Source organism: Cervus canadensis, chromosome 13, assembly GCF_019320065.1.
Source record: "Cervus canadensis isolate Bull #8, Minnesota chromosome 13, ASM1932006v1, whole genome shotgun sequence".
Lineage (NCBI taxonomy): Eukaryota > Metazoa > Chordata > Mammalia > Artiodactyla > Cervidae > Cervus > Cervus canadensis.
The window spans coordinates 41,012,696-41,029,037 of record NC_057398.1 but is presented as its reverse complement, the minus strand read 5'-3'; positions in this window follow the sequence as shown (position 1 = coordinate 41,029,037).

Sequence of the window (16,342 nt, the reverse complement as noted above, 5' to 3'; positions counted from 1 at the left end):
AAAAAGGAACAAACTTGGAAAATGTGCAGAAACAGGATTTGGAAGGGGGGAGACATTTTGGGAGCTGGAGATTCCCTTGGAAGCTGGGTGGTAGAGATAAAACAGAATTTAAAGCTAAGTGGTGTTTTAATGAATTATCTTACTATTTATTTTCTATTTGTCTACTCTATTCTTTGCTTTTTTTTTCTCCTTTTCTATCCTCTTTTGGGCTTTTATTGTGCTCATCTTTGCATGAAATGTTCCCTTGGTATCTCTAATTTTCTTGAAGAGATCTCTATTCTTTCCCATTTTATTGTTTTCCTCTATTTCTTTGCATTGATCATTGAGGAAGTCTTTCTTATCGCTCCTTGCTAGTCTTTGAAACTCTGCATTCAAATGGGTATATCTTTCATTTTCTTTTTGTGTTTAGCTTCTCTTCCTTTCATAATGTTTGTAAGGCCTCTTCAGACAACCATTTTGCCTTTGTGCATTTCTTTTTCTTGGGGATGGTCTTGATCACTGCCTCCTGTATGATGTCACAAACCTCTGTCCATAGTTCTTAGGGCACTCTGTCTATCAGATCTAATCCCTTGAATCTATTTCTCACTCCCACTGTATAATCATAAGGGATTTGATTTAGGTCATACCTGAATGGTCTACTGGTTTCCCCTACTTTCTTCAATTTAAGTCTGAATTTGGCAATGAGTTCATGATCTGAGACACAGTCAGCTCCTGGTCTTGTTTTTGCTGATGGTATAGCACTTCTCCATCTTTGGCTGCAAAGAATATAATCAATCTGATTTCAGTGTCGACCATCTGGTAACGTCCATGTGTAGAGTCTTCTCTTGTGTTGTCGGAAGAGGCAAAAGATATTAAGAAGAGGTGGCAAGTATACACAGAAGAACTATACGAAAAAGATCTTCAAGACCCAGATAGCCACAATGGTGTGATCACCCACCTAGAGCCAGACATCCTAGAATGTGAAGTCAAGTGGGCCTTAGAAAGCATCACTGTGAACAAAGCTAGTGGAGGTGATGGAATTCCAGCTGAGCTATTTCAAATCCTAAAAGATGATGCTGTGAAAGTGCTGCACTCAATATGCTAGCAAATCTGGAAAACACAGCAATGGCCACAGGACTGGAAAAGGTCAGTTTTCATTCTAATCCCAAAGAAAGGCAATGCTAAAGAATGCTCAAACTACTGCACAATTTCACTCATCTCACACGCTAGCAAAGTAATGCTCAAAATTCTCCAAACCAGGCTTCAACAGTACGTGAACCATGAAATTCCAGATGTTAAAGCTAGATTTAGAAAAGGCAGAGGAACCAGAGATCCAATTGCCAACATCCACTGGATCATCAAAAAAGCTAGAGAGTTCCAGAAAATCATCTACTTCTGCTTTATTGAATAGGCCAAAGCCTTTGACTGTGTAGATCACAACAGACTGTGGAAAATTCTGAAAGAGATGGGAATACCAGACCACTTGACCTGCCTCCTGAGAAATCTGTATGCAGGTCAAGAAGCAACAGTTAGAACTGGACGTGGAACAACAGACTGGTTCCAAATCGGGAAAAGAGTAGGTCAAGGCTGTATATTGTTACCCTGCTTATTTAACTTCTATGCAGAGTACATCATGCAAAATGCTGGGCTGGATTAAGCACAAACTGGAATCAAGATTGCCAGGAGAAATATCAATAACCTCAGATACACAGATGACACTAACCTTATGGCAGAAAATGAAGAACTAAAGAGCGTCTTGATGAAAATGAAAGAGGAGAGTGAAAAAGTTGGCTTGAAAGTCAACATTCAGAAAACGAAGATCATGGCATTCAGTCCCATCACTTCATGGCAAATAGATGGGGATACAATGGAAACAGTGAAAGATTTTATTTTTGGAGGCTCCAGAATCACTGCAGATGATTTTGAAGTGACTGCAGGTGACTGCAACAGGAAATTAAAAGATGCTTGCTCCTTGGAAGAAAAGCTATGACTAACTTGGACAGCATATTAAAAAGCAGAGACATCATTACTTTACCAACAAAGGTCTATCTAGTCAAAGCTATGGTTTTTCCAGTAGTCCTGTATGGATGTGAGAGTTGGACCATAAAGAAAGCTGAGCACCTAAGAATTGATGCTTTTGAACTGTGGAGCTGGAGAAGACTCTTGAGAGTCCCTTGAACTGCAAGGAGATCTAACCAGTCCATCCTAAAGGAGATCAGTCCTGAACATTCATTGGAAGGACTTATGCTGAAGCTGAAACTCCAATACTTTGGCCACTTGATGTGAATAACTGACCCTTTGAAAAGACCCTGATGCTGGGAAAGATTGAAGGTGGGAGGAGAAGGGAATGACAAAGGATGAGATGGCTGGGTGGCATCACCAACGCAATGGACACGAGTTTGAGTAAGCTCCGGGAGTTGGAGTTGCTGATGGACAGGGAACCCTGGCATGCTGCAGTCCATGGCATTGCAAGGTGTCAGACATGACTGAGTGACTGAACTGAACTGAACTTGTGCTTTTAAAAGATTCCATTTCATCTTCATTGTTGGATTATTAGCTATAACTCCTTGTTTTCTTATTTTAGGACTTGTTTTAAGGTTTCTAATATACATCTTTAACTTATCACTGTCAGCCTTCTAATGATATTACTCCATGTATGTTATAGCAACTGTACAAAAGTATACTTCTTTTTGTCCTCTACTGATTTTATGCAATTGTTATAATACATTTTACTTTTTCAGATTTATAAATCTTATACTATATAATTTTTATTTTTATTTTTTTGTTTAAAACTAAAATCACCTTTAAAAATTTAAATAATAAGAGAAACGTTCTTATAGGTTTATACAAGAATAAAGGTGCTTTCCTCTCCTTTGTGTAGATGCATACTTCCATCTGGTGCTATCTTCTTTCTGACTGATGAAATTTCTTTAATATTTCTTGTACTATGAATCTGTCTGGTGCCTTTTCTCAGGTTTTATATGTCTGAGAATATCTTTCTTTTTAAATTTTTTAATTGATGTAAAGTTGATTTATCTTATGTTAATTACTGCTATATAGCAAAGTGATTCAGTCATACATATATGTATTCTGCTTCATATTCTTTTCCAATATGGTTTACCACAGGCTATTGAATATAGTTCCCCGTGTTATATAGTAGGACCTTGTTGTTTCTTCATTCTATATATGCCATTTTGCATCTGCTTATCCAAAACTCCAAATCCATCCCTCTCCCACACCCTACCTCTGGGCAATCTCCAGTCTATTCTCCATGTCCCTGATTTTGTTTCTGTTTCATAGGTAGGCTTACTTGTGTCACATTTTAGATTTCACATATAAGTGATATCATATTTTTTTCTCTTTCTGACTTAGTTCACTGAGCATGGTAATCTCTAGTTTTACTCAGGCTGCTACAAATGGTATTATCTCATTCTTTTTATGGCTAAGTAGTATTCCATCTCTTTCTAGTTTAAAGAAATGCCTTTTATTTTTGAAAGATGACTTAACTAGGTATAGAATTCTATGTTGACTTTTTTTTTCCTCTCAGTACTTTAAAGATGTTGCTCCACAGGCTTCCCACTTGCACTGTTTCTGACAATAAATCTGTAGCCATCCTTACCTTTATTTCTATATTTGTAATGTGTCTTTGTTTTTCAAATGTTTTTTGGTTTTTCTCTTAATCACTGATTATAAGCAACTGGATTATGATATAGATTGGTATAGTTTTAATCAATACTCTTGTGCTAGAGGGCTTATTTTGAGATTTTAAGATTTGTGTGTTTATAGTATTTCTCAAATTTAGGAACATTTTGGCCATTATATCTTTAAGTGCTTTTTCTGTGACCATTTCACCTTTTAGGGCTCCAATTATACATATAAAATACCACTTAAAGTTGTCCCACAGTACACTAATGATCCTTTTCTTTTAAATTTTTTTTTCTGTCTGTGTTTTACTTTGGAGAGTTTATATTGTTATATTCTCAAACTTACTAATGTTTTTTCTGTGATGTCTTGTTGTTGTTCAGTTGCAACCCCATGGACTGGGGTCACAAAGAGTTGGACATGACTGAGCAACTGAACTGAAATGATAGAAAGGAGATAGTGAAAGTGACAGAGAACTTATTTAAAGAAAAACAGCTAAAAACTTTTCTTACCTGGGGAAGGAAACACCCATCTAGGTCCAGGAATCACACAGAGTCCCTTACAAGATCAACAGAAAGAGGACCACACCAAGATACACTATTAAAAGGCAAAATTTCAAGATAAAGAGAAAATCTCAAAAGCAATCAGAGAAAAGCAGCTAGTTACATTCAAGGAACTCCTGTAAGACTATAACTTTTCAGCAGAAATTTTTCAGGCAGAACTGAGTGACACAATACATTCAAAATGATAAGAGAAAAACCCTAAAATCAAGAAAACTCTACCCAGAAATATTACTATTCCGATTAGAAGGTAGATTAACTGCTCCAATAAAAATAATTAGAGTAGGTAAATGGATACACAAAAAAGACCCATATATATTCTGCCTTCAAGAGACTCAATTCAGACCTAAAGACACATACCTACTCTGAAAATAAAAGAATGAAAGAAGTATTTTATGTAAATGAAAGTGAAGAGCAAGCTAAGGTAGCAATATTTATATAAGACAAAGTAGAATTTAAAACAAAGACTGTAACCAAGGGACAAAGGAGGGCATACATAATGATAAAGAGGTAAACAAGAAGATATAATAATTGTAAATATATATGCACCCACATGGGAGCATATAAATATATAAATCATGTCTTTAAAGAAGAAACTGACAACAATAGTAGGAGACTTTAATGCCTTACTTACATTAATGAGCATATCATCCACACAGAAAATCAATAAGAAACACTGGTCCAAAATGATCTATTAGATCAAGTGAAATTAATATATATAGATATAAATATACAGAACTTCCAATTCAAAATCAGAAAAACACACATTTTTCTTGAGTGCATATGGAATATTCTCTAGGATAAATCACATGACAGGCCACAAAACAAGTTTGAATAAATATAAGAAGATTGAAATAATGACATTCTTTCTGACCACAACGGTATGAGACCAGGAATGAACTGCAAGAAATAAATGCAAAAACCCCCACAAACATGTGAAGATAACATCATGCTACTAAATAACTACTGGGTCACTGAAGAAGTCAAAGAGAAAATTTTAAAAATACCTGAAAGTGAAGTGAAAGTGAAAGTCACTCAGTCGTGTCTGACTCTTTGTGACCCCATGGACTGTCCATGGATTTCTCTAGGCTGGAATACTGGAGTGGGTAGCCTATCCCTTCTCCAGTGAATCTTCCTGACCCAGGAACTGAACTAGGGTCTCCTGCATTGCAGGCAGATTCTTTACCAACTGAGTTATCAGGAAATACCCAGAGACAAATTCAATAAAAATACAATGATCCAAAGATCTAAAGGCACATCCAAAGCTATAAACTGTTCTAAGAGGACAGTTTACAGTCAGGAAACAAGAAAAATCTTAATCTAACCCTGCTCTAAAGGAATTAGAAAAGAAAAATAAACAAAACCCAAGTTAGTAGAAGGAAAGAAATCATAAAGATCAGAGGATAAATAAATGAAATAGAGACTAAGAAAACAATAGAAAAGATCAATGAAATTAAGAGCTGATTCTTTGAAAATATTGAAAAAATTGATAGACCTTTAACTAAACTAATAAAAATTATAAAAAGAAAAGAAAAAGAAAAATAGAGAGTCAAAAAAAATAAGAAATAAAAGAGAAGTTACAACTGACACTAAAGATTTACAAAGAATCATAACAAATTACTATCAGAAATTTCATACTAATAAAATGGACAATTTAGGATATATGTTTAAATTCCTAGACTTATACAATCTCCCAAGACTGAATCAGGAAGAACAATAAAATATAAGTAGACAATTTACCAGTAATAAAATTTAATTAGTAATTTTAAAACTGTCAACAACAAAAATCCAGGCCAAGACTGTTTCACAAGTGAATTTACCAAATATTTAAAGAAGGGACAACATCTATTTAACCAACTATTCCAAAAAGAAATCGCAGAGGTGGAATAGACTCTGAACTCATTCTCTAATGTCAGCATCACCCTGATACCAAAATTAGGCAAAAGCATCACAAAAAAACAAAAAGAAATTATAAGCCAATATCATTAATGAATATAGATGCAAATATCATCAATAGATTATTAGCAAATGAAAGTCAACAAAACATTAAAAGATTCACATACCACAATCAAGTGGACTTTATTCCAAGGATGCAAAGATGATTTGGTATCTTCAAATCAGTCAATGTGATACACCACATTAAAAAATTAAAGAATAAAAATCACATGATTATTTCAATAGATGTAGAAAAATCTATAAACAAAATTCAACATTCATTTATGACCAAAAAAAATCTCTCAACAAAGTGATATAAAGAATATATCACAATATAATAAAGGCCATATATGACAAGGCTACAGCTAACATCTCACTCAATGGTGACAGACTGAAAGCATTTCCTCTAAAATCAGGAACAAGACATAGATGCCCATGTATGCCACTTTTACTCAACATAGTACTGAAAGTCCTAGCTACAGAAATCAAATAAGAAAGGAAATAAAACAAATCCAAATTGGAAAGAAAGAAATAAAATTGTCACTGTTTGCAGACAGCAGTGTGGAGTATGATACTTTATGTAGACAACCTTAAGACAACACTAAAAATCCAGTAGAGCTAATAATTAAATCCAGCAAATTTTCATGAAACAAAATTAATATATAGAAATATGCTGGTTTTCCATAAACTAATAACAAACCATCCCAAAGAGAAATTAAGAAAACAATGCAATTTACAATTAGATTAAAAAAAGAAATATCTAAGAATAAATCTAATCAAAGAGGTAAAAGACATGTATTCTGAAAACATAAGAAACTTATCAAAGAAATTGAAAATGACACATATGGAAACATATTCCTGTACACAAATTGAAAGAATTAATATTGTTAAAATAACCATACTACCCAAGGCAATCTACAGATTCAATGCAATCCCTAACAAAATACCAATGGCATTTGTCACAGAATTAGATTAAATAATTCTAAAATTTTTATGGAAACGCAAAAGATCCCCAAATAGACAAAACAACTGTGAAACAAAACCAAAGCTGGAAGTATCATACTCCCTGATTTCAAATTGTACTACAAAGTCACAGTAATCAAAAACAGTGTGGTATTTGCACAAAAGCAGACATGTAGATCAATGGAACAGAATAGACAACCAAGAAATAAACTCATGTTTGTGGTCAATTAACCTATGATGATAGTGACAAAAATATACAGTAGGGAAAAGACTACCATTCAATAAATGGTGTTGGAAAAGCTGACAACTACATGCAAAAATCAAACTGAGCTACTTTCTCACACTGTATAAAAAAGAAAGTCAAAATGGATGAAAATCTTAAATGTAAGACCTGAAAGCAAAAAACTCCTAGAAGAAAACATAGGCAATTGAGTGTTGGAAATTCATCTTTGCAATATATTTTTGTATAAGTCACCACAGGCAAGGGAAATAAAACAAAAATAAACAAATGGGACTATATCAAATTAAAATCTTTTACACAGAAAATTATCAACAAAATGAAAAGGTACCCTACTAAATGAGAGAAGATATTTGCAACTGATATATCCAATTAAAGGTTAAAATCCAAAATATGTAAAGAGCTTGTATGACTCATCATCAAAAAGTCAAACAACCCAGTTTAAGAATGGATAGAAACCCTGAATAGACATTTTTCCAAAGAAGCTGTGGAGATGGCCAATAGACACATGAAACGGTGCTCAAGATTACTAATCATCAGGGAAATGAAAATCACAAAGGGATATCACCCCACACCTGTTGGAACAGGTACTACCAAAAAAAGGCAAAAAATAACAGTATTTATGAGTGTATGGAGGAAAAAGGGATTTTTCTTCACTCTGGAGGGGTCTATAAAGTGGTGCAGTTGCTATAGAAAATAGTACATAGGTTATCACAAAAAATTAAAGCTAGAACTGCCATATGATCTGCAAATTCACTTCTAGGCATTTACCTGAAGTAAACAAAATGCTAATTTGAAAAGATATGTGTACACCAATGTACATTGGTGTTCACTGTAGCATTATTTACAATAGCCAATTTATGGACATAATCTAAGTGTCCATTGATAGATGAATGCGTAAAGAACATACAGTGTATGTATACAATGGAATATTGCTCAGCAACTAAAAAGAACAAATCTTGCCATTTGTGACAACATGGATAGATAGAGAGGTTATTATGCTAAATGGAATGTCAGACAGAGAAAGAAAATACTGTATGATGTTACTTATATGTTGAATTTAAAAAATAAATAAGCAAAACAAAACAAAAGCAGACTCAGATACAGAGACTTAACCAGAGATTGCCTGAGAAGAAAAGTGGGAGTGGGGGCAAAATAGGTAAAGGAGTTAAGAGGTACAAACCTTTAGCTATAAAATAAATAAGCCATGGGGATGTAATATAGAGCATAAGGAATACAGTCAATAATGTTTTACTAAATTTATATGGGGACAGATATCTGGTCACTAGTCTTATTGTGATGATTATTTCACAATGTATGTAAATGTTAAATCACTATGTAATACACCTGAAACTAACAAAATACTGTATATCAACTGCTTTTTGATTTTTAAAGATATGAAAGAAAGACACAGAATGGCTGCATGGATTAAAAAGCTAGACAACTACAAACTGCCTACAACAGACTCTTTTCAGCTTTAAGGACAATGTAAATTCAAAGCAAAGGGATGAAAAAAGATATTCTGTGTAAATGAAAACCAAAAAAAAAAAAAAAAAACAACATAAATAGTTATACTTATGTCAGACAAAATAGACTTTAAGCCAAATACTGGAATGACAGACAATGAAAATCAAGTTAGTAGAGTGAAGGAAATGACAAATATCTGAATGAAAATAGATGAAGTGGTGACTAAAAAGATGATAAAAAGATCAATTTTAAAAGAGCTGATTTAAAAATTATAAACAGAATTTATAAACTGTTAGCTAGAGTAGGAAAAGAGGGAGGCCACAACAATAAAATTTGAAATGAAAGAGGAGAAAAGTGATTCATCAGAACAAGGATCATGAGAGACTGTTAGGAACAATTACACAGCAACAAAATTATATACCAACAAGTTTGAAAATTTAGAAGAGCTGGATAATTCCTAACAACATACAGCCTACCAACACTAAACCATGAAGAAATTGAAAATCTGAAGACCAATGACTATTCAGGAGATTAAATCAGCAATCAAAAATCTCCCAGAAAAAATATTCTAGATGGCTTCAATGGTAAATTTTACCAAATATTAAAACAAACAAACAAAAAAAAGTGATACCAATTCTTCTCATCTTCTCGGAAATACAATAGAGGGGTCACTTCCAAACTCATTTTAAGAGGTCATCATTAGTCAATGCCAAATCAGACATTATGCTATAAGAAAATTATAAGCTAATATTTCTGATGAACAAAGCTATAAAGATTTCAACAAAACATTAGGAAAGTGAATTTATAGTACTAAGAGGATCATACACCAAGATCAAGTGGGATTTATTCCAGGAATGCAAGGACAGTTCAAAATCTATAAATCAATAAAGGTAATATATGACATTGATAGAATGAAAGATGAAACAGTATGGTATTTGCATAAAAACAGACATATAGATCAATGGAACAGAAATAAACCCATGTATGTATGGTAAAGTAATTTTTCACAAAGGGACCAAGAATATACAAGGAAAAGTCTCTTCAATAAATGGTGTTGGGAAAACTGTATAGTTTTCATATGCAAAAAATAAAACTGGACCCCTATCTTACACCATACTCAAAAATCAACTCAAAATGCATTAAAGACTTGAACATTAGACTTAGAACCATAAAACTCCTAAAATAAAACATAGGGAATATTTCCTTTAAAATTCATATTGGCAATATTTTTTTGGATTTGACATTAAAAACAAAGGTGATAAAAGCAAAATCAAAGACATACGAAGATGGTGGAGGAGTAGGTGGATGTGGAGTACATCTCTCTCCATGGATACATCAGTTACACACCTTCAGACACAGAAGTGCATGCAGAATACCAGCTGAGAGTGGACAGGAGTACCTGACCAGAGGAAAAAAATATACTGAACCATGCAAAACTTGGTAGGATGAAGGAACTAGGGGGAAAAACAGGAGTGTTAGTAGGACTGGACCTACTCTCCGCAGGTGGGGGCACTTAAGCAGGGGTCTGATCCCCACAGGGGGGCAATTGTCTGAGTCAGAGGAGAAACATTTAAGGCTGAGAGTGAAACAGCAGATCTGTGGCAGCCTAAATGGAATGAGAATCAGGCAGTCCTTGCCGCAGCCATACATACCCCGGACAGCAATGCTGGTCCCCTGGAAGGTACAGCAACTAGGAGCTGGAGTTTAGCTGTTGACTGCGGAGAGATGGATTGACGAGATGTGAGGGAGATCATGGTGGGAAATGCTGGTGCAAGAAAGTCAGGCAGACATGGAAGCAAGGCAATACTGCTGAGTCACACGTAGGAGGTGGAGCCATCACCATAGCCTCCCTCTCCCCACACACCAGCACAGCATTGGCAGCTGAACAATTGGACAGGCTGGCCCATCAAACACATGACGCACTGAACTACAGAGTAGAACCCCACCCAGGGTGCCCCTTTAAGTGCCTCATGCACAAAACTACAGAGTAGGACCCCAGGCAAGGGAGCCCTCTAAGTACCTGAATGGACGGAGCTACAGAGAAAGACTGGCCAAAGAGGCCTTCTGATTTCCAGCTACAAGAGCCTCGAGAAAAGACTAGTGAGGCCATAACTCCTGCTATGGAGGCAGTCCATGTCCCTGCACACTTGGCACCACCAGGGTCCCCACAACCCAAGCAGCTGCACCACCTTCATGCTCAACTCTCACTGGGACAGAGCTTCCCCAGGCAAAAAGAGTCTTGCACCTATGCATGCCGGGTTGCTTCAGTTGTGTCCAACTCTTTGCGACCCTGTAGACTGTGGTAAGACAGACTGTTACTCCCAGCAAGGGAAAGGAATTGGATAGCCCAACATAGAGGTGAGGTTTATAACAACAATAAAAAGTGTGATTGAATATACATGTATACATATACACCCATAAGCAAAATCAAAACAGTCCAACAAAAATAAAGTACAATAGATTGACCCAGAAAACAAAGGAAACCAAAGATTTTATCTACCAGAACAAAACTAACTAAAGCACAAACTGGAAAACAAAACTAAAGCAAGGTGCCAATTGGGGAATAGAGCAATGAAAATAAAACTATTATTTTTAAAAAACTAATATTTAAAAAAAATATTTATTATTCTTAGTTTCTGACTTATTCTGTACATTCTTTTTTCTTTTCTTTTTATTTCCTTTTCACCCCCTCTGTTGTAGTTGTCAATTTTATTGGCACTAAGAAATCCAACTAAGCTTTTGAGCTTTTTTTTTTCCTCAGTCACATTTTTAATTGTTGTTATAAAGCCCTGCTTCTACGTTGGATTTTTGCTGTTCTGTGGAGTTTCCCCCCCTTTTTTTCTTTTCTCTTTTTTTAATTTTAATTTTTAAACCTATTATTACTTTTTCTACATTTATTCCTTTCCTTTCTTTTTCTACTGTTCTTTTCCCCTTGCAGTTAATCTTTAATGTATATAAATCTTCTTTATCTACCTCTATTTAACTTTTCATATCTATTCTTTCTTTCTTTTCTTTCTGTCCTTTCCTCTCAACATATTTGTTAGTTTTATTTTCATTGCTTTATTCCCCACTTGGCACCTTGCTTTAGTTTTGTTTTCCAGTTTGTGCTTTAGTTAATTTTGTTCTTAACTGGTAAATATAATTTTTTATAAATCTACTGTACTTTATTTTTGTTGGACTGTTTTGACTTTGCTTATGGGTGTATATGTACATCTGTATATTTCCATTGTTTTAATTATTATTTGCCCGATTTTGTAACTGCCATTTGTGATTCATCTTTGGTTTTTCGTTTTTGGGTATTTGTTTTAATCTCACTTAATGCCAAAAAATGCCACTTGTGGAAACTTCGTTCCTGACCAGAGATCAAGCCCTGAGCCTTTGGAGTGGGAACACTGACTCCAAGACCCTAGAACACCAGAGAACTAACTCCAGGGGTTATCAAATAGTGAGAACTCACACAAAGGAAACCACTTGAACACAAGACCTGGCATCACTCAACCACCAGTAGCATCCTATGCAGAATACCTCATCTAAACAACAAACAAAACAAAACTACAAACTTAATCATCAGCAGAGAAGAGAAACACCTCACTTAGTCTTGCTTATCAGAGGCAAAACAAACAAACAAAAACTCAGCACAAATGCCACCCTATACGAAGCTTACACAAACCACTGGACCAGCTTTAGGAGGGCAGAAACCAAAAGGAAGAAAGAATTCAAGCTTCTTCAAGGAAAGAATTCAACTTTCCTTGAGGCCTGGGAAAAAGAGACTTCAAACACAATAAGTTTAAAAAAATAATAGTGAAAAGGCAGAGAAATACTACACAAATGAAGGAACACACTAGAAACACAGAAGTCCAAGTAAATGAAGGGGCAATAGATCAACTACCTGAAAAAGAATTCAGAATAATGATAGTAAAGATGATCAGAAACCTTGAAAACAAAATGGAGAAAATGCAAGAATCAACTAACAAAGACCTAGAAGAATCAAAGAATAAACATACAGAGACAAACAACACAATTACTGAAATTAAAAATACTCTAGAAGGAATCAATAGCAGAATTTCTGAAGCAGGAGAACAAATCAGTGAGCTGGAAGATAAAAGGGTGAAAATAACTTCTGAAGAGCAGAATAAAGTAAAAAGAATGAAAAGAACTGAGGACAGTCTCAGAGACCTCTGGGACAATATCAAACACACCAACATTTGAGTTATAGAGGTCCCGGAAGAAGAAGAGAAAAAGAAAAGGTATGAGAAAATTTTTGAAGAGATTATAGTTGAAAATTCCCCCAATATGGAAAAGGAAATAGTCAATAAAGTCCAAGAGGCACAAAGAGTCCCATACAGGATAAACCCAAGGAGAAACACACCAAGACACATACTAATCAAACTAACAAAGACTAAACAGAAAGAAAGAATATTAAAAGCAGCAAGGGAGAAGCAACAAGTAACATACAAGGGAAACCCCTATGCTTAACAGTTGATCTTTCAGCAGAAACTCTGCAGGCCAAAAGGGAATGACAGGATATATTTAAAGTACTGAAAGGGTAAAAATCTGCAGCTAAGATTACTATACCCAGCAAGGATCTCATTCAAAATTGATTTGAGAAATCCAAAGCTTTTCAGACAAGCAAAAGTTAAGAGAATTCAGTATCACAAAACCAGCTTTACAACAAATGTTAAAGGGACATATATAGTCAAGAAATACAAGAGAAGAAAAAAGATATACAAAATCAACTCCAAATAATTAAGAAAATGGCATTAGGAACATATATGTATGTATATATAATTACTTCAAATGTAAATGGATTAAATACTCTAACCAAAAAAACACAGACTGGCTGAATGGGTACAAAAACAAGACCCATATATATGCTGTCTACAAGAAACCCACTTCAGACCTAAAGACACATATAGACTGAAAGTGAGAGGATGGAAAAATATATTCCATGCAAATGGGAAGCAAAAGAAAGCTCGAGTAGCAATCCTCATATCAGACAAAAAAGACCTTAAAATAAAGAAGATTACAGGAGATAAGGAAGGACACTACATAATGATCAAGAGATTGATCCAACAGGAAGACAAAATAATTGTAAATAGCTATGCACCCAACATAGGATTACCTCAATACATAAAACAAACACTAACAGACATAAAAGGAGAAATTAACAGTAACACAATAATAGTAGGAGACTTTAACATCCCACTCACACCAATGGACAGATCATCAAAACAGAAAATTAATAAGGAAACATAAGTCTTAAATGATACATTAGATGAGATGGATCTCATTGATATCTTCTGGACATTTCATCCAAATGCAGAAGAATACACCTTCTTCACAAGTGCACATGGAACATTCTCCAGGATAGACCACATCTTGGGTCACAAATCAAACCTCAGTAAATTTAAGAAAATTAAAATAATATCAAGCATCTTTTCTGACCACAGTGCTATGAGATTAGATATCAATTACAAGAAAAAAAAAACAAACCGTAAGAAACACAAACACATGGAGATTAAACAAGATGTTTCTAAATAAACTACTAATTTCTTTAGGTTACTAAAGAAATCAAAAGGGAAATCAAAAAATTTCTAGAAACAAATGACAATGAAAACATGACAACTCAAAACCTATGGGAGGCAGCAAAAGCAGTTCTAAGAGGGAAGTTTGTAGCAATACAATCCTACCTCAAGAAACAAGAAAAACATTGAAGATACAATCTAACTTTACACTTAAAACAACTGGAAAAAGAAGAACAAAAGATCCCCAAAATTAGTAGAAGGAAAGACATCATAAAGATCCAAGCAGAAATAAATGAAAAAGAAATTAAAGAAACAATAGTAAAGATTAATAAAACTAAAAGCTGGTTTTTTGATTAGATAGACAAAATTGACAAACCTTTAGCCAGTCTCATCAAGAAAAAAATGAGAAGACTGAAATCAACCAAATTAGAAATGAAAAAGGGAGATTACAACAGACAATGCAGAAATGCAAAGGATTATAAGAGATTATTAGGAACAATCACGTGGCAATAAAATGGATAACCTAGAAGAAATGGACAGATTCTTAGAAAAGTTCAATCTTCCAAGACTGAACCAGGAAGAAATAGAAATTATGAACAACCCAATTACAAGCACTGAAATTGAAGCTGTGATCAAAAATCTCCAAAAAAAACCAAAAGCCCAGCACCAGACGACTTTACAGGAGAATTCTATCAAACATTTAGAGAAGAGTTATTGCCTATCCTTCCAAAACTCTTCCAAAAAATTGCAGAGGAAGGAACACTTCCAAACTCATTCTATGAAGTCACCATCACTCTGATACCAAAACCAGACAATGACAACACAAAAAAAGAAAACTACAGGCTGATATCACTGATGGACACAGACGCAAAAATCCTCAACAAAATTTTAGCAAACAGAATTCAGCAACATATCAAAAAGCTCATACACCAAGATCAAGTTGGGTTTATTGCAGGGATGCAAGGATTGATCAATATATGCAAATCAATCCATGTGATACACCATATTAACAAATTGAATGATAAAAACCATATGATCATCTCAATAGATGCAGAAAAAGCCTTTGACAAAATTCAGCACCCATTTATGATTAAAACTCTTCAAAAAATGGGCATAGAAGGAACCTACCTCAACATAGTAAAGGCCATATATGATAAGCCTACAGCAAACATTATTCTCAATGGTGAAAAACTGAAAGCAGTCCCCCTAAGATCAGGAACAAGACAAGGGAGTCCACTTTTGTCACAATTATTCAACATAGTTCTGGAAGTCCTAGCTACAGCAATCAGAAAAGAAAAGAAATAAAAGGAATTGAGATCAGAAAAGAAGTGAAGTTCTCACTGTTTGCAGATGACATAATACTGTACATAGAAAACCCTAAAGATAGTACCAGAAAATTACTAAGCTAATGAGTGAATTTAGCAAAGTTGCAGGATACTAAATCAATACACAGAAATCACTTGCATTTCTATATACTAGCAATGAAAAATCAGAAAGTGAAATTAAGGAATCAATCCCATTCACCAATGCAACAAAAATAATTAAATATCTAGGAATAAACTTACCTAAGAAGACAAAAGAACTGTATACAGAAAATTATAAAACACCAATGAAAGAAATCAAAGATGACGTAAACAAATGGAGAGATATTCCATGTTCCTGGGTAGGAAGAATCAATATTCTGAAAATGACTGTACTACCAAATGCAATCTACAGATTCAATGAGATCTCTACCAAATTACCAATGGAATTTTTCCCAGACTTAGAACAAAAAATTTCACAATTCATATGGAAACACAAAAGACCCCGAATAGCCAAAGCAATCTTGGAAAAGAAGAATGGAACTGGAGGAATCAACCTTGCTGACTTCAGATTATACTACAAAGCTACAGTCATCAAGACTGGTACTGGCAAAAAAGCAGAAACATAGACCAATGGAACAAGATAGAAAGCCCAGAAATAAACCCATGCACCTATGGGTACCTTATTTTTTACAAAGGAGGCAAGAATATACAATGGAGCAAAGACAGCCT